Source organism: Drosophila elegans, unplaced genomic scaffold (genome assembly GCF_018152505.1).
Source record: "Drosophila elegans isolate 14027-0461.03 unplaced genomic scaffold, ASM1815250v1 contig_37, whole genome shotgun sequence".
NCBI classification, from domain to species: domain Eukaryota; kingdom Metazoa; phylum Arthropoda; class Insecta; order Diptera; family Drosophilidae; genus Drosophila; species Drosophila elegans.
Genome location: NW_024545752.1, coordinates 1,063,017 through 1,083,145, shown reverse-complemented (window position 1 = coordinate 1,083,145; position 20,129 = coordinate 1,063,017). Strand labels below are relative to the sequence as shown.

General features: G+C 36.2%; 1 protein-coding gene across 3 annotated transcripts in view; it reads left to right on the top strand.

Annotated features, from left to right (window-relative positions):
* Nucleotides 1-20,129, top strand: part of LOC108147566 (cholesterol 7-desaturase nvd) — a 400,790-nt gene that overhangs the window by 333,830 nt on the left and 46,831 nt on the right. The gene's annotated exons all lie outside the window — the stretch shown is intronic.

Below are 20,129 nucleotides of genomic sequence, written 5' to 3'. Positions count from 1 at the left end.
ATGTCTTCAAAAGTTTCTTTTAAGTATTCCCGTACCTGTACAATTGCCCTATCTAATTTATTGACAACTTTAGAGCTACTGGCCTATAAGTCAACTTCGTCAGCTTTGTTTAAAACCCTATTTATCCTATCTTTTATGTTTGAGAGATCTATCATCATTTTGTCATAATGATTCTTCTTGAAGTAGTCATGATCGACTACTCCAATTTGAAGACATTCGGACCTTAATTCCTCATACTGTTTCAAATATTCAAATGATAGACTAGGTAGCTCTTTAATGGTATGAATTAGTTTTGTAATTTCTACTTGCCTTTTTATTGAGGTAATAGTTTCAGCGGACAACATGGTTTTGACTTTAGTTTTGTATATGTATATATATAAAAATAAATTGCTGTTCGTTAAAACTCGAGAGCGTCTAAACGGATTTATCTTTTCTTAATATTAAAATGTTCGTAACTTATAAAAATAAATTTTAAGATTAACTTAGCTGGTGTCTTTGTTGCTGATGCGCTTGTTGTTGCGGTTGTTGTTGCGGTTGTTGTTGCTGATGGTCGTTGTTGCTGCTGCTGCCGTTGTCCTTGTCTCTGTTGCCGCTCCTGTTGTTGATCCTGCTGGCCTTCCTTCAGTTGTCGTCTCTTTGAGGGTCTTCGCTGTTGTTTTTAAAGGTGATTTAAGTTTCTTTTTTAATCTTTTATATTTATTTATTTTTGAACAGTTAATATTGGGTTTTTTTTTTTTAATATTTGTTTTTTGTCACTGATAGTTTAAATATATATATATATAAGTTAACACCCAAAATAATACAATTTCTCAGACAGAGGAAATGAGTAAGCATTGATTGCACAACAAACAGCAAAGCAATGCCCTCAATAATAGAATTTCCCAAACCGAAGAAGAGAGCATTAATTGCACAACTAACAGCAAAGCAATGTTCTCAATAAAGTTCTAACGAACTTAGCTTGCACCTTTTGGTCAGCGATCGTGGGAATGCAGAATAGCCAATTTCCAAAGTTGATCGAACTCAACTTAGTGCATACAGCAAAAACTATAATTAAAATGCACTGGCCAATTACAATTAAGTTTGGCCAACGGCGACGGCGACCAAGAGCAGCAACCAATAATATGAAAGAACGTCAGCAGAAACATCAACAGCGGCAGAGACGGCGGCAGCGATGGAGCGACGCGTAGCTATAAAAACAATTGTTTAATCTAAGTAAGTTAGTTCTTAATCCAACTCAATAAAGAAAAGTTTGATTTTTTTATATAAAAATCATAACCAATCTTTTAACTGGCGCCCGAACAGGGACCTGATTAAAACCGCGAAAGGATAACAAGTTCCGCGTCTCGCGAAGTTCAGAAAGTAAAAAATTCTGACGTTTCGTTTCAAACCTCCGCCTAATCAGTGAGAAGTAAAAAACCAAAAATACCGAGATTCGGAAGTGCAAAAGTGCCGTTTAAAAAACGCCGCAAATTGTCACTCCTGAAAAAAAACAGGACTTGTACCCGGTGGAATAATCAGGCCAAATTTTATCGCCGTGATCCCTTTAGTATCCGTTGGAAGGGAACGTGAATTAAGGTACAGAGAAGGCCCCTTAGTAAACTCACACTCAGGAGAGATCGTTGCAGAGTGGGATAAAACGGAATCTGCCGAGCCTGTCATCACGAGAGCACGCCGAGATATGATACTACTGTAAGAATAGTTTTAAGCAATTTATTAACAAAAACATAAAAAATATTTAATCGAAAAATATTCAAAGAAGAAAAAGTTTTACCCAAATATAAAGTGTAGAAGACATATTTTAGTAAGTTAAAAAGAAAAAAATCCAAAATATAGGGAAAATAAAAATTCCCACATAATAATTACAAAGGTAATAAAAAATCGCACACTCTAATTCTTAGAAGACAACTTCCGAATTCTGAATAACTAAAATTAAAAAATTAAATTAAATTTTTCGCTGCTCATATATCCATACCCAAAATGACCGAACAAGATTTGGCAGACAGACTCGCGAATTTTACCGGACCCTCATCAGCCAGTTCCACACAAATAAACACACGAATCATGACCGAGAGGGACATTGAGGAAAAAATAAAAACAATCTTAGAGACAAATCTCAGTAGACTAGTAAAGGAAATACTTAATCCAAATAAAGATTTTTCCAAATATACAGACCAAACAATTAAAAGAGAATTAACGCACAATCTTAGTGAGTTAGATAAATTACCAGACATTGTTCGGACACTTAGAGACTTTTCAGGAAACAAAAGTGAATATTCATCATGGAGGAAAAGTGTCGAGAGGGTGTTAAAAATCTATGAAAACAGAATTGGTTCACCAAAATATTATGGAATTCTTTTAGCAATCCGTAACAAAATTACTGGTCAAGCGGACGCAGTATTAGAATCATATAATACCCCCTTAGATTGGACAGCTATTTCAAAATGCCTAACAGCGCATTTCGCCGACAAGCGCGACTTAAAGACCTAAGAATATCAACTATATGCTCTTAACCAAGGTAACAATACTATAGATGAATATTATCAGGCAGTCTATCAACAATTATCACTAATTCTGAACCAAATTGGCAGCTTAGATGCCTCACAAGAAACTATACAATCTCTGACAGCCATGTATAGGGAAAAAGCCTTAGACACTTTTGTCAGAGGACTTAATGGAAACCTGGCACAATTGCTGGCCATTAAAGAACCACATGACTTAGGACACGCTCTACATTTATGCAGTCTGCTAGAGAATCAAAATGCTAGGAATAACCAGACACCAAAAACTCCGTATTTAGGGAGGGCACCCATGCTACCACCTAAACCCCAACAACCATATCGGATGGTAGCCGTCAAACAAAATTTCCATCCGCACCTCTACCATAACCCAAACCAATCCGGAAAACCCCTAATTACTCAAACTAACCAATTCAAATCTTATAGTCAACTTTATACAAACCAATCCGGTGTAGTAGCGACCTATAGCATACCAAAACCTCCGCCACGACCACAACCGAAACCGGTACCTATGGACGTAGATCAGTCAGTTCGATCACGTCATATAAATTATATGAACAAACCAGCAAATAATGATTATGCAGGGAAAAGACCTCTCAGCACCGCTAATGCCCCAAATAATAATAAGATGCCAAGACAGTTCCATATTCAACCAGAGACAGGAAGTAACGCGCAGCAAAATTCAGATGAAGCTTCATCAAGTTCAGAACAAGAGTATTATCAGTTGGCAGAAGAAAATAACGTTAACGAACTTCAGGAGGAATATGTATGGCAAAACGATAACGAACAACAAGAATACATAGATATGTCAGAACTTTATTTTTTAGAATAAATCGTTCCTCACTACCTTACTTTAAAGTAACCACGGGGAACGGAAAAATTCTAAAATTCTTAATCGACACGGGCTCTAATCAAAATTATATTCAAAATCAATTAGTACCAAATCCAAAGCCAAATGAGAACACTTTTTCAGTTAGTTCAGTCGGTGGTAACAATAAAATAACACAACACGCAATACTTAAGCTCGCTAATATTTCGGATACACCCATGAAATTCTTTTTACTAGACACCCTGAAAACCTTTCATGGTATCTTGGGCAATGACACAATGAAAAGACTAGGAGCAATAATAGATGTAAAAAATGATATATTAATTCTCGGAAATAAACGCAAAATTAAAATTCATCAACTAGCGACACAAGCAGTAAATACAATTGGACCGCAAGTCAGCCATATGACCGAGTCACAAAAATCAATAATAAAACTCCTCGTACAAAGCCACAAAATCCTCTTCGCAGATCCCGATTCAAAGTTAGCATACACAACTAAAGTAGTAGGTGAGATCAGAACTTCATCAGATTCTCCAGTTTACGGAAAACATTACCCATACCCAATATCACTCAAACAAGAGGTAGAAAAACAAATAACTGAGATGCTAAGAGATGGTATTATAAGACCTTCAAGATCACCATATAATGCACCAGTCTGGGTAGTTCCGAAAAAGTCCGGCCAGTCCGAAGAAAAAAAGTACAGATTAGTAATTGATTATAGGAAACTTAATGAAGTTACTATCTCAGATCGGTATCCCATACCCGAAATTGGAGAAATTATTGCGCAGCTCGGGGACAACAAATATTTTTCGGTATTAGATCTCAAGAGCGGGTTTCATCAAATACCACTGAAAGATACAGACATAGAAAAAACAGCATTCGCGGTAAATGGCGGAAAATATGAATTTACGAGACTCCCATTCGGTTTGAAAAATTCCCCTTCCATTTTTCAAAGAGCGTTAGACGACATATTGAGAGAATACATAGGGAAAATTTGCTATGTATACGTTGATGATATTATAGTCTTTAGCAAAAACGAAGTGGAGCACGGCAAAAACTTGGAAAGAGTATTTTCAACGCTACAAAACGCAAATATGAGGGTTCAAATAGAGAAATGCCATTTTTTTAAAAACGAAGTAGACTTCTTGGGGTACACAATATCAGAAAATGGAGTAAAAACCAACATAGATAAAATAAAAGCGATTACAAAATTTCCAGTCCCAAAAACATTAAAAGATCTCCGTTCCTTTTTGGGCATGACAGGTTATTATAGGCGGTTCATAAAAGATTACGCCAAAATAGCAAAACCCCTAACCATTCTTCTAAGAGGCGAAGAAGGCCGGATATCTAAGACCAAGTCAAGCAGAACTGCTATCAACTTGAGCAAAGATGCGATTACAGCATTCGAGAAACTTAAAAATACTCTCGTCTCCAGGGAGGTTACCCTTGCCTATCCAGATTTCGGAAAAGAATTTCAATTGACTACTGACGCTTCAAGTTACGCAATAGGCGCAGTATTGGAACAAAATCATAGGCCAATAACGTTCATTTCACGCACCCTGTCAAAGACTAAAGAGAACTACGCAACTAACGAAAGAGAGATGCTCGCGATCGTTTGGGCGCTCCAAAGTTTAAGACATTATCTTTACGGGTATTCAAAAGTGGTAATATACACGGATCACCAACCCTTGAGTTTTTCGAATAGCGTAAATAACCATAACGCTAAGCTTAAACGCTGGAGAGACCTCATTGGCGAGTATAACCACGAGATCAGGTACAAGCCCGGAGTAGCTAATGTGGTAGCGGACGCGTTGTCCCGGGCCCCCGCAGAAATTAATTCAATCAGCTCCTCAGCATCAGCCAATAGCGACGAAAGCTCGTCACACAACCTCATATTTTCAGTAGAAGCTCCAATTAACGTATTTAAAAACCAATTATTATTACTGACTGCCGATACAGAATCCTATAGCTTCGAAATGCCATTCCCAACATACCACAGACACATAATTAAACAAAAATCTTACACGGAAGAAAAACTTATTGCAATTTTAACTAGTAAACTTGATCCGAAGCTTATATACGGAATCATTACATCCGAAGAGGTAATGGGAAAAATTCAAAACATTTACCCTACCTATTTTAAATCATACAAGGTAAGGTTTACTCAAAACGAAATAGACGACGTAACTTCGGAGTCCCAACAAAACGAAATAATTATCCTCGAACATAAACGAGCCCATAGAGATGCAAAAGAGAACAAATTACAAATTTTGAAGAATTATTTCTTTCCACAACTTACCAAGAAAATCCAAGCAATAGTTCAAGCCTGTCAAACTTGTAAAGAATCAAAATACGATAGACACCCCCCAAAAGGAGAAATCCAACCGACCCCTATTCCTAATTACCCAGGAGAAATAGTTCACATAGATATTTATATTACCGAAAAACATAGAGTCTTAACGGGAATTGACAAGTTTTCAAAATATGTTCAAGTAAAAATTTTAGAGTCAAGAGCATCTGAAGATATTAAAAATCCGTTGAGGGAAATGTTAATTGCTTTCGGTATGCCGAAATGGATAATAATGGACAACGAACGATCATTTGGCTCAGCAGCAATAAAGTTTATGTTAGAAGATGAACTCAAAATATCATTACACACCACCGCACCGTACGCATCGACAAGTAACGGACAAATAGAAAGGTTTCATTCAACCCTATCTGAAATCATGCGGTGTCTCAAAAAAGACAACGGGAGCATATCATTTGAAGATTTAATCTTTAAAGCAGTTCAAGAATATAATAAATCGATACATTCTGTAACAAAAGAAAGACCCATAGACATATTTTTCAGAAGCACAATCTCTAGTTCAACAGAAGACATAGAAAAGAAACGAGAAGAAATAAAAAGAAAATTAAAAATAAACAAACAGCCGACCTCGAATACCATAATCAAGGAAAAATATTACCAAAACTTTTTAAGCCAGGCGAAACTGTACATGTAAAAATAGATAAAAGATTAGGAACTAAACTTACACCTATATACAAAACCGAGAAAGTAGCGGAAAATAGAACGACCACCATTAAAACACAAACCGGAAAAATCATACATAAAAATAATATAAGAACATAATTTTTCAGATTATTTTTACCAACATGCTTGGGAATAACTACAGTCCACGACTATTCCAATTCACAGAACAATTCACGACTATCAGATCTTAGAAGACAAGATAAATGAGCAGCTAGAAAAGAACAATAGACAAGTAGTAATTAACAGATTAATTAATCAAAAAATAAACCAACTTACTAACGCTACTAATGCAATGTTGAAAATTACCCAGAGCTCGGAAGAAATCATAAATCAGAAAGCAAATATTTTAAAGTATAAAATTCAATTAATAAAAGAAGAAATAATTAACATAATATACGCAATTACATGGGCCAAATCTAATACAATAAATTCATTTGTACTTACAAACACAGAAACCAAAATAGTGGAAGAAATTTTTTAAAAAAGAAAATAACTTATTTTTTAACATAGAAGAATTATTGGAATTTGCTCGAATCAAGTTAGCCACAAATGGCAACGACCTTATTTACGTTATTAGCTTACCAACCATTGAATCAGATAATTGTAGAACTTTAAAAATTAAAGCAATAAAAAAAGCCCAAATAATCAATGATATAAAATATGAAAATTTTTTAGAATGTAAGAGACAATTATTGGCAATAATTAAACCTTGTGAATCCTATAATGATAAGACAATTTGTAATTCAGAAAATTTGTTAGATTTAAGCAATGATACTTGCGTAAACGCTCTATTAAACCTTCGAGAACCAGAATGTAAGATGATCAACAATCAACATATACCGGATTTCGAAGAAATACTACCAGGCACCATCCTGCTAAACAACTTCAATGGACCAGTCTCACTAGACGAAAAACTTCTACAACTGCAATGCTCTTTCATAATACAATATCGTAATTCGACGGTAACAATTGGTGAAACCATCTTCAAGTCAAAGGAAATCAACGTAGTCGAACCAGAACCTCCGTTATTCCAACTATTGGGCGAAAAGACTAAGTTAGAGGAAGTTCTCTCACTACAAATGGTCAAGGAACTCAACATTAACAACACAAAAGCGCTGGAAAAATTAAGAAGCAAGGCAACCATAGAATCTTCCGTTAGCTACGGATCCGCCATCATCCTACTACTACTTATAATAGGATCAATCACGGAACTCCTACGAAGACGTAGGTCAACGGAAAGGACACCAGTTTCCGTGCCAGAAACGCAAGAAAAGCCTGGTAGTATTTCTTCGAAATCCGGTATATGTTGATTGTTGATCATCTTACATTCTGGTTCTCGAAGGTTTAATAGAGCGTTTACGCAAGTATCATTGCTTAAATCTAACAAATTTTCTGAATTACAAATTGTCTTATCATTATAGGATTCACAAGGTTTAATTATTGCCAATAATTGTCTCTTACATTCTAAAAAATTTTCATATTTTATATCATTGATTATTTGGGCTTTTTTTATTGCTTTAATTTTTAAAGTTCTACAATTATCTGATTCAATGGTTGGTAAGCTAATAATGTAAATAAGGTCGTTGCCATTTGTGGCTAACTTGATTCGAGCAAATTCCAATAATTCTTCTATGTTAAAAAATAAGTTATTTTCTTTTTAAAAATTTCTTCCACTATTTTGGTTTCTGTGTTTGTAAGTACAAATGAATTTATTGTATTAGATTTGGCCCATGTAATTGCGTATATTATGTTAATTATTTCTTCTTTTATTAATTGAATTTTATACTTTAAAATATTTGCTTTCTGATTTATGATTTCTTCCGATCTCTGGGTAATTTTCAACATTGCATTAGTAGCGTTAGTAAGTTGGTTTATTTTTTGATTAATTAATCTGTTAATTACTACTTGTCTATTGTTGTTTTCTAGCTGCTCATTTATCTTGTCTTCTAAGATCTGATAGTCGTGCCATTTCCATGCAGTACCTATTGCTTCTATTGCCCTTTTTTGTCTTTTTTGAGTTTGGAGTATGCGTAAATCCGTTTGGATTTGTTTTAGTTCATAGGAAAGATATGGGTGTAATGGATGAGATGGGGTGAGTGAATGAAATGATTCTTCTAACTTCGCCAGAGTTTCTTCATAGCTTTGTAGGTTAAAGATGTGGATGATTTTAAATGTTCCGTCTTGTTTAGCCGCTAATCCGGTTTCGAGTGAGATGATTTGTGAATTGGAATAGTCGAGGACTGTAGTTATTCCCAAGCATGTTGGTAAAAATAATCTGAAAAATTATGTTCTTATATTATTTTTATGTATGATTTTTCCGGTTTGTGTTTTAATGGTGGTCGTTCTATTTTCCGCTACTTTCTCGGTTTTGTATCTAGGTGTAAGTTTAGTTCCTAATCTTTTATCTATTTTTACATGTACAGTTTCTCCTGGTTTAAAAAGTTTTGGTAATATTTTTCCTTGATTATGGTATTCGAGGTCGGCTGTTTGTTTATTTTTAATTTTCTTTTTTATTTCTTCTCGTTTCTTTTCTATGTCTTCTGTTGAACTAGAGATTGTGCTTCTGAAAAATATGTCTATGGGTCTTTCTTTTGTTACAGAATGTATCGATTTATTATATTCTTGAACTGCTTTAAAGATTAAATCTTCAAATGATATGCTCCCGTTGTCTTTTTTGAGACACCGCATGATTTCAGATAGGGTTGAATGAAACCTTTCTATTTGTCCGTTACTTGTCGATGCGTACGGTGCGGTGGTGTGTAATGATATTTTGAGTTCATCTTCTAACATAAACTTTATTGCTGCTGAGCCAAATGATCGTTCGTTGTCCATTATTATCCATTTCGGCATACCGAAAGCAACTAACATTTCCCTCAACGGATTTTTAATATCTTCAGATGCTTTTGACTCTAAAATTTTTACTTGAACATATTTTGAAAACTTGTCAATTCCCGTTAAGACTCTATGTTTTTCGGTAATATAAATATCTATGTGAACTATTTCTCCTGGGTAATTAGGAATAGGGGTCGGTTGGATTTCTCCTTTTGGGGGGTGTCTATCGTATTTTGATTCTTTACAAGTTTGACAGGCTTGAACTATTGCTTGGATTTTCTTGGTAAGTTGTGGAAAGAAATAATTCTCCAAAATTTGTAATTTGTTCTCTTTTGCATCTCTATGGGCTCGTTTATGTTCGAGGATAATTATTTCGTTTTGTTGGGACTCCGAAGTTACGTCGTCTATTTCGTTTTGAGTAAACCTTACCTTGTATGATTTAAAATAGGTAGGGTAAATGTTTTGAATTTTTCCCATTACCTCTTCGGATGTAATGATTCCGTTTATAAGCTTCGGATCAAGTTTACTAGTTAAAATTGCAATAAGTTTTTCTTCCGTGTAAGATTTTTGTTTAATTATGTGTCTGTGGTATGTTGGGAATGGCATTTCGAAGCTATAGGATTCTGTATCGGCAGTCAGTAATAATAATTGGTTTTTAAATACGTTAATTGGAGCTTCTACTGAAAATATGAGGTTGTGTGACGAGCTTTCGTCGCTATTGGCTGATGCTGAGGAGCTGATTGAATTAATTTCTGCGGGGGCCCGGGACAACGCGTCCGCTACCACATTAGCTACTCCGGGCTTGTACCTGATCTCGTGGTTATACTCGCCAATGAGGTCTCTCCAGCGTTTAAGCTTAGCGTTATGGTTATTTACGCTATTCGAAAAACTCAAGGGTTGGTGATCCGTGTATATTACCACTTTTGAATACCCGTAAAGATAATGTCTTAAACTTTGGAGCGCCCAAACGATCGCGAGCATCTCTCTTTCGTTAGTTGCGTAGTTCTCTTCAGTCTTTGACAGGGTGCGTGAAATGAACGTTATTGGCCTATGATTTTGTTCCAATACTGCGCCTATTGCGTAACTTGAAGCGTCAGTAGTCAATTGAAATTCTTTTCCGAAATCTGGATAGGCAAGGGTAACCTCCCTGGAGACGAGAGTATTTTTAAGTTTCTCGAATGCTGTAATCGCATCTTTGCTCAAGTTGATAGCAGTTCTGCTTGACTTGGTCTTAGATATCCGGCCTTCTTCGCCTCTTAGAAGAATGGTTAGGGGTTTTGCTATTTTGGCGTAATCTTTTATGAACCGCCTATAATAACCTGTCATGCCCAAAAAGGAACGGAGATCTTTTAATGTTTTTGGGACTGGAAATTTTGTAATCGCTTTTATTTTATCTATGTTGGTTTTTACTCCATTTTCTGATATTGTGTACCCCAAGAAGTCTACTTCGTTTTTAAAAAAATGGCATTTCTCTATTTGAACCCTCATATTTGCGTTTTGTAGCGTTGAAAATACTCTTTCCAAGTTTTTGCCGTGCTCCACTTCGTTTTTGCTAAAGACTATAATATCATCAACGTATACATAGCAAATTTTCCCTATGTATTCTCTCAATATGTCGTCTAACGCTCTTTGAAAAATGGAAGGGGAATTTTTCAAACCGAATGGGAGTCTCGTAAATTCATATTTTCCGCCATTTACCGCGAATGCTGTTTTTTCTATGTCTGTATCTTTCAGTGGTATTTGATGAATACCGCTCTTGAGATCTAATACCGAAAAATATTTGTTGTCCCCGAGCTGCGCAATAATTTCTCCAATTTCGGGTATGGGATACCGATCTGAGATAGTAACTTCATTAAGTTTCCTATAATCAATTACTAATCTGTACTTTTTTTCTTCGGACTGGCCGGACTTTTTCGGCACTACCCAGACTGGTGCATTGTATGGTGATCTTGAAGGTCTTATAATACCATCTCTTAGCATCTCAGTTATTTGTTTTTCTACCTCTTGTTTGAGTGATATTGGGTATGGGTAATGTTTTCCGTAAACTGGAGAATCTGATGAAGTTCTGATCTCACCTACTACTTTAGTTGTGTATGCTAACTTTGAATCGGGATCTGCGAAGAGGATTTTGTGGCTTTGTACGAGGAGTTTTATTATTGATTTTTGTGACTCGGTCATATGGCTGACTTGCGGTCCAATTGTATTTACTGCTTGTGTCGCTAGTTGATGAATTTTAATTTTGCGTTTATTTCCGAGAATTAATATATCATTTTTTACATCTATTATTGCTCCTAGTCTTTTCATTGTGTCATTGCCCAAGATACCATGAAAGGTTTTCAGGGTGTCTAGTAAAAAGAATTTCATGGGTGTATCCGAAATATTAGCGAGCTTAAGTATTGCGTGTTGTGTTATTTTATTGTTACCACCGACTGAACTAACTGAAAAAGTGTTCTCATTTGGCTTTGGATTTGGTACTAACTGATTTTGAATATAATTTTGATTAGAGCCCGTGTCGATTAAGAATTTTAGAATTTTTCCGTTCCCCGTGGTTACTTTAAAGTAAGGTAGTGAGGAACGATTTATTCTAAAAAATAAAGTTCTGACATATCTATGTATTCTTGTTGTTCGTTATCGTTTTGCCATACATATTCCTCCTGAAGTTCGTTAACGTTATTTTCTTCTGCCAACTGATAAGACTCTTGTTCTGAACTTGATGAAGCTTCATCTGAATTTTGCTGCGCGTTACTTCCTGTCTCTGGTTGAATATGGAACTGTCTTGGCATCTTATTATTATTTGGGGCATTAGCGGTGCTGAGAGGTCTTTTCCCTGCATAATCATTATTTGCTAGTTTGTTCATATAATTTATATGACGTGATCGAACTGACTGATCTACGTCCATAGGTACCGGTTTCGGTTGTGGTCGTGGCGGAGGTTTTGGTATGCTGTAGGTCGCTACTACACCGGATTGGTTTGTATAAGGTTGACTATAAGATTTGAATTGGTTAGTTTGAGTAATTAGGGGTTTTCCGGATTGGTTTGGGTTATGGTAGAGGTGCGGATGGAAATTTTGTTTGACGGCTACCATCCGATATGGTTGTTGGGGTTTAGGTGGTAGCATGGGTGCCCTCCCTAAATACGGAGTTTTTGGTGTCTGGTTATTCCTAGCATTTTGATTCTCTAGCAGACTGCATAAATGTAGAGCGTGTCCTAAGTCATGTGGTTCTTTAATGGCCAGCAATTGTGCCAGGTTTCCATTAAGTCCTCTGACAAAAGTGTCTAAGGCTTTTTCCCTATACATGGCTGTCAGAGATTGTATAGTTTCTTGTGAGGCATCTAAGCTGCCAATTTGGTTCAGAATTAGTGATAATTGTTGATAGACTGCCTGATAATATTCATCTATAGTATTGTTACCTTGGTTAAGAGCATATAGTTGATATTCTAAGGTCTTTAAGTCGCGCTTGTCGGCGAAATGCGCTGTTAGGCATTTTGAAATAGCTGTCCAATCTAAGGGGGTATTATATGATTCTAATACTGCGTCCGCTTGACCAGTAATTTTGTTACGGATTGCTAAAAGAATTCCATAATATTTTGGTGAACCTATTCTGTTTTCATAGATTTTTAACACCCTCTCGACACTTTTCCTCCATGATGAATATTCACTTTTGTTTCCTGAAAAGTCTCTAAGTGTCCGAACAATGTCTGGTAATTTATCTAACTCACTAAGATTGTGCGTTAATTCTCTTTTAATTGTTTGGTCTGTATATTTGGAAAAATCTTTATTTGGATTAAGTATTTCCTTTACTAGTCTACTGAGATTTGTCTCTAAGATTGTTTTTATTTTTTCCTCAATGTCCCTCTCGGTCATGATTCGTGTGTTTATTTGTGTGGAACTGGCTGATGAGGGTCCGGTAAGATTCGCGAGTCTGTCTGCCAAATCTTGTTCGGTCATTTTGGGTATGGATATATGAGCAGCGAAAAGTTTAATTTAATTTTTTTAATTTTAGTTATTCAGAATTCGGAAGTTGTCTTCTAAGAATTAGGGTGTGCGATTTTCTATTACCTTTGTAATTATTGTGTGGGAATTTTTATTTTCCCTATATTTTGGATTTTTTCTTTTTAACTTACTAAAATATGTCTTCTACACCTTATATTTGGGTAAAACTTTTTCTTCTTTGAATATTTTTCGATTAAATATTTTTTATGTTTTTGTTAATAAATTGCTTAAAACTATTCTTACAGTAGTAACATATCTCGGCGTGCTCTCGTGATGACAGGCTCGGCAGATTCCGTTTTATCCCACTCTGCAACGATCTCTCCTGAGTGTGAGTTTACTAAGGGGCCTTCTCTGTACCTTAATTCACGTTCCCTTCGAACGGATACTAAAGGGATCACGGCGATTAAATTTGGCCTGATTATTCCACCGGGTACAAGTCCTGTTTTTTTCAGGAGTGACAATTTGCGGCGTTTTTTAAACGGCACTTTTGCACTTCCGAATCTCGGTATTTTTGGTTTTTTACTTCTCACTGATTAGGCGGAGGTTTGAAACGAAACGTCAGAATTTTTTACTTTCTGAACTTCGCGAGACGCGGAACTTGTTATCCTTTCGCGGTTTTAATCAGGTCCCTGTTCGGGCGCCAGTTAAAAGATTGGTTATGATTTTTATATAAAAAAATCAAACTTTCCTTTATTGAGTTGGATTAAGAACTAACTTACTTAGATTAAACAATTGTTTTTATAGCTACGCGTCGCTCCATCGCTGCCGCCGTCTCTGCCCCTGTTGATGTTTCTGCTGACGTTCTTTCATATTATTGGTTGCTGCTCTTGGTCGCCGTCGCCGTTGGCCAAACTTAATTGTAATTGGCCAGTGCATTTTAATTATAGTTTTTGTTGTATGCACTAGGTTGAGTTCGATCAACTTTGGAAATTGTCTATTCTGCATTCCCACGATCGCTGACCAAAAGGTGCAAGCTAAGTTCGTTAGAACTTTATTGAGGGCATTGCTTTGCTGTTTGTTGTGCAATCAATGCTTACTCATTTCCTCTGTCTGAGAAATTGTATTATTTTGGGTGTTAACTTATATATATATATATATATATTTTTTTTTTTTTTTGCACTTTTTCGATGTGTGGCCTGATTTTAATTAATCACTTTTTTTCTTTCGTTGTTGTAAGGCCACGAAAACGCCTCAAAATAAAATTGTTCGAAGACAATTTATTATATTTTTTTTTGTAATTTAACTTGTCGATTTCTCGACCACAATTTCACAAAATTTTTTTTATTTTTTTATTATTTTTGAAAATTGCTTTAAACAATAAGGACTCTTATTTGTCCTTTTGCTTTTAAATTTATACTCTGTTTCTTACCATAAAGGGGAAAACAAGAGTCAATTAAGGGGCTGGCTTTCCTCTAAGTCTCTTACCACTGGTGGGGGAAAACTGTAGAGTTGCTCGTAGGACCAAAATGTTAAGGATAGTAAATAAATACAACCTTTTTGTTTGAGTTCTGTATTGAAACTGTTTCATTTTATTTAAAACTTCTTGACAAGAAACTTATGTGAAAATCTTTTTCTAATCTTAGCTATGGTCTACGCAGAGACCTAATCTTTTAGTCTGGGCGGGGGAGTTATTTATTTTGCCCCCCGCACAAGAACTCTCGGTATTAGATAGCTCAAGTGGCCTGCTGTTACAGATTACAAGTGCATTTGAAAAACTGAACCCTTGTCGGGTCCCAGATCGTAAATTATGGCTCTTGATCGAATTACACAGTTCTACATGACATGTGCAGAGCTCATTAAATCTTAGACATAATATTTATCAGTGTTCGTCTGAACACCTTAGACTAAACATCCAGAACGAATCAAATTCGTTATCTGTTCGTTCCCACACTTTCGGATCCCAATGGAAAATTACCATGCGAGCAAAACCCCAAGATTCTAGACTAAACAATCGGATTGAGTGGCTGGTGCATTATCAATCAACAATCCAAAGGGCTATTAGAAAACTCACTCAATTAACGCCAACTCCACTCATAGAAAGCTGTAAAGCTCAAAACCGAGGTGTGATCGTGAAAGAAGTATAAGTTAAGGAGCGAGTTCAGTTTGAGACCTAAAACAATTAGGACGTGTTCTTCCAAAATAACAAATTGTACTAGTTGATAAATAAAATTAATAAAGTTTTTTTTTATGTAAAACTTATAGTACGAATATTTAATTATATATATTTTGTCTGACTCAAGTGACTGCTATGTTCAGCTCATATACTTATATTTATACGTGTTCTTGTTTGAACATTCTGCCAAGGGCCAGCAAGATTACGAGTGTAGTTTTTAAAATTGTCATATAAAATACGAAATTTAACAATATACAAACAGTTCGTTTATTTAACAATTACGCTTTAATACTTAAGAATTTTGTGAACGGCCTCCAAAAGTTATGGCTTGCAATATAGTTCAAATTGCAACGATTAACATACAAATAATTAAAGAAGTATGACCAGATATGTGATACACATTTAATCCCATCAATTCTATATACGTTTCTTTTAAATGTACCGACTCTTTTGATAATCTATCTTTTTCTGCACTATGATAAATGGACTCCAAACATTTTTCGGTATCCTTTATTCCTATAAAAGGGCAAATTTTGCTGATCGGTCGAGAAATACATGTATCTTGCATATTGACCTTTACTACCCGAACTCTCTCATCCTTACCTTTATGTACTTCTTCTATCTCTCTTAGCGGCCATCTCGATGGATGACAACATTCATCCTTTATTAGAACTACTTGTGTCTTTTCTATATTTAGCATATTCTTTTTCCATTTTTACCTCTGTTATATTGTATGTAAAGAGGACTTTCCATTTTATCTAAAAATCTCTTTTAATTTTTTGAATTAATTTCCACCTATCTAAATTCCGAATTTTTCATTCGCATCTATAAGCTCAATCACACACAACGGTGGTCGTCTTATCAGAAAGTATTCAGGTGTTAGAAATTCATTGTCCTCTATATAATTATCAGATAAATATAGGTGGCGTGAGTTCAAAACTCCATTTATTTGTCATTACAATGTCGAGTTCTCTTCGTATGTCAGATTTCCGTCACCAATAACCCGTTTTAGATGGTATTTCATAGATTTTACTCCGACCTTCCAGATACCTCCAAAGTGAGGTCCTCCCGGGGAATTAACATGTGAATCAATTCCCTCTTTTCCGAGTTGAGATGCAACCGCGGATTTTTCTTTTATTGCTTTCGCCAACTCATCGTCCATCTGCGCCTACAAAATTTGTTCAATTGTCAGAATAAATAGCAGCACACTTTCCTCTTATTGCGATTAACCTTTTCAGCGCTGTTAAAAAGGCATCAACAGTTAAATCGCTAAGTTTTATTTTTGGTTTAATATTAATAAATTGAACTAGGTAGCAAATTATTTTTGTTGTGGATGCATGAATATTTTCCCAATAAATTATAGATTATATCCCCCTCAGAAGTCAACACTGTATGAACACTTGTTTCTTCTGCTGCATTTGATTGAGTCGGCCAATTCTCTTTTGATTCTTTCAACCTTATGGCCACCACCACCAAAGACTAAAATTTCCTAATTCACCAAAAGAAATTCACCTAGACGCGGCGTCTGCTGGATTATCTTCTGATTTTACGTGATTCCATTCTTCATCTGTATATCTTTGAATTTTATTTGTCCTAGGCTTAATAAATTTGATTTAGCTTTGACCATATTTAATCTTAGCCAAAGTTATGTGTAGAATCACTCCAGGCGTATATTTTTTCCGCATTATTAATTGACTCTGTAATTTGTTATATTAAAATACTCAATAGATGACCTGCACACAGCTCTAGTTTCGGAATTTTAATGGGATTTTTCTCTGCTTTTGCTGGCTACTATTGTAACCAATCTTCTCACTTTTGCATACACCACTGCAGCATATGCCTTTTCCGAAGCGTCTGCACGCACGTGCGTTCAATAATCGAATTCAATTTGCTTTGAATCCATCTCGGTATTCTGATTTTCTCCAATAATAAACGTTTTTCTTTATAATCCGACCATTCCTGGGCATCATCATTTCATAATTCCTGATCCCAGCTATTTTCAGAAATCCAAAGTTCTTGCACCAATAGCTAACGGGACATAAATTTTTCATAGTGTAGACAGAACGGTTCGTTTATTTTCTTTTTTAGAAATATCTAATTTAACGTTAAATTTAAAATTATCTATTTGTGGTTCCCTTTAAAGTCCCAATGTTTTGACCAACTCATTTTCTTTAATAGTTATTATCTTGTTATCACCTGTATACTCTACAACATTTAATATTTCTTGTTTGTTAGAAATCCATTTTCTTAAATTCAGGTTAACTTCATTAATCTCGCTGGAAATCTTCTCTTTTATATAAGTTAACACCCAAAATAATACAATTTCCCAGACAGAAGAAAAGAGTTAGCATAGATTGCCCAACAAACAGCAAAGCAATGCCCTCAATAATACAATTTCCCAAACCGAAGGAGAGAGCATTTATTGCACTACTAACAGCAAAGCAATTTCCTCAATAAAGCTTAAACGAACTTAGCCACGTGCGCTGAGCTTGCACCTTTTGGTCAGCGATCGTGGGAATACAGAATAGCCAATTTCCAATGTTGATTGAACTCAACTAAGTACATACAATAAAAACAATAATTAAAATGCACTGGCCAATTATAATTAAGTTTGGTCAACGGCGACCAAGAGCAGTAACCAATAATATGAAAGAACGCCAGCAGAATCACCAACAGCGGCAGAGACGGCGGCAGCAATGGATCGAAGCGTAGCTATAAAAAACAATTGTTTAACCTAAGTAAATCAGTTCTTAATCCAACTCAATAAAGAAAAGTTTCATTTTTCATAATCAATCTTTTAACTGGCGCCCGAACAGGGACCTGATTAAAAACCGCGAAAGGATAACAAGTTCTAGTAGTAATGGAAGTACTTAATCCAAATAAAGATTTTTCCAAATATACAGATCAAACAATTAAAAGAGAATTAACGCACAATCTTAATGAGCTAGATAAATTACCAGACATTGTTCGGACACTTAGAGACTTTTCAGGAAACAAAACTGAATATTCGTCATGGAGGAAAAGTGTCGAGAGGGTGTTTAAATTCTATGAATACTGAATTGGTTCACCAAAATATTATGGAATTCTTTTAGCAATCCGCAACAAAATTACTGGTCAAGAGGACGCGTTGTCCCGGGCCCCCGCAGAAATTTATTCAATCAGCTCCTCAGCATCAGCCCATAGCGACAAAAGCTCGTCACACAACCTCATATTTTCGGTAGAAGCTCCAATTAACGCATTTAAAAACCAATTATTTCTACTAACTGCCTACACAGATTCCTATAGTTTCGAAATGCCATTCCCAACATACCACAGACACATTATGAAACAAAAATCTTACACAGAAAAAAAACTTATTGCAATTTTAACTAGTAGACTTGACCCTACGCTTATAAACGGAATAATTACATCGGAAGGGGTAATGGCAAAAATTCAAAACATTTACCCTACCTATTTTAAATCCTACAAGGTAAGGTTCACTCAAAACGAAATAGACGACGTAACCTCGGAGTCCCAACAAAACGAAATAATTACCCTCGAACATAAAAGAACACATAGAAGATGCAAAAGAGAACAAATTACAAATTTTGAAGAATTATTTTTTTCCACAACCTACTAAGAAAATTCAAGCAATATTTCAAGTCTGTCAAACTTGTAAAGAATCAAAATACGATAGACACCCCTAAAAGGGGAAATCCAACCGGCCTCTATTCCTAATTACCCAGGAGAAATAGTTCGCAAATATATTTTTATTACCGAAAAACATAGAGTCTTAATGGGAATTGACAAATTTTTAAAATATGTCCAAGTAAAAATTTTAGAGTCAAGAGCATCTGAAGGTATTAAAAATCCGTTGAGTGAAATGTTAATTGCGTTCGGTATGCCGAAATGGATAATAATGGACAACGAACGATCATTTTGCTCAGCAGCAATAAAGTTTATGTTAGAAGATGAACTCAAAATATCAGTACACACCACTTTTCCGTACGCATCGACAAGTAGCGGACAAATAGAAAGGTTTCATTCAACCCTATCTGAAATTATGCGGTGTCTCAAAAGAAACAATGGGAGCATATCATTTGAGGATTTAATATAAATAAATAAATAATAATTTGTAACGATCCTGCTTTGCTGAGGTGGCTCAACGGTGTCCAGGGGTTCGTTCCAACATTTATTTATGTCAGGAGTGGTTGCTGGAAGAGGTCGACCCGGTTCCCAGAGTATGACACGTAAGCGGGTTCAGTGAAATCGAATCGGTATACGTTTATTAAGAATTATCTGTTACATATGATATATAGAGTTCGTGCTGCAGGGGCTCGTCCGCCCGTAGGTTGCCGGGGTCTTCCGCGTCGTCGTTCGGCGTCGTCGTTGGGCGTAGTCGTCGCGGTGGTGGCGGCGATGGCGGCGGCGGCGGGTGCCCTGCGGATGAGAAAAAAAAAATCACGTCCCTCTTGGCTATGCTTATGTCTAGGAGGATGAGACAGTTTGGAGGCCGCTTGGGTCTACCAGTCTTGAGCAGAGAGTGGAGGCCGCTTGGGGCTACCAGTTTCGAGCAGAGGGTGGAGGCCGCTTGGGTCTACCAGGTCCGAGAAGAGGGTGGAGACCGCTTGGGTCTACCAGGTGGGATCGGTTCGGCAGATGGCCGGGGAGCGCCTCAGAGAACCGAGTGGTGGAGTCCCCCGAAGATCGGGTGTCTCTAATGACGGTCGGTCTTGGGGTGTGGGATCCCAAAGGTCGAGGGGAAACAACTAACTACAATGTATTGGGTGGACGGGGTACTAGAGCCTATCCCGAAAAAGACTCCGCAGTTAAC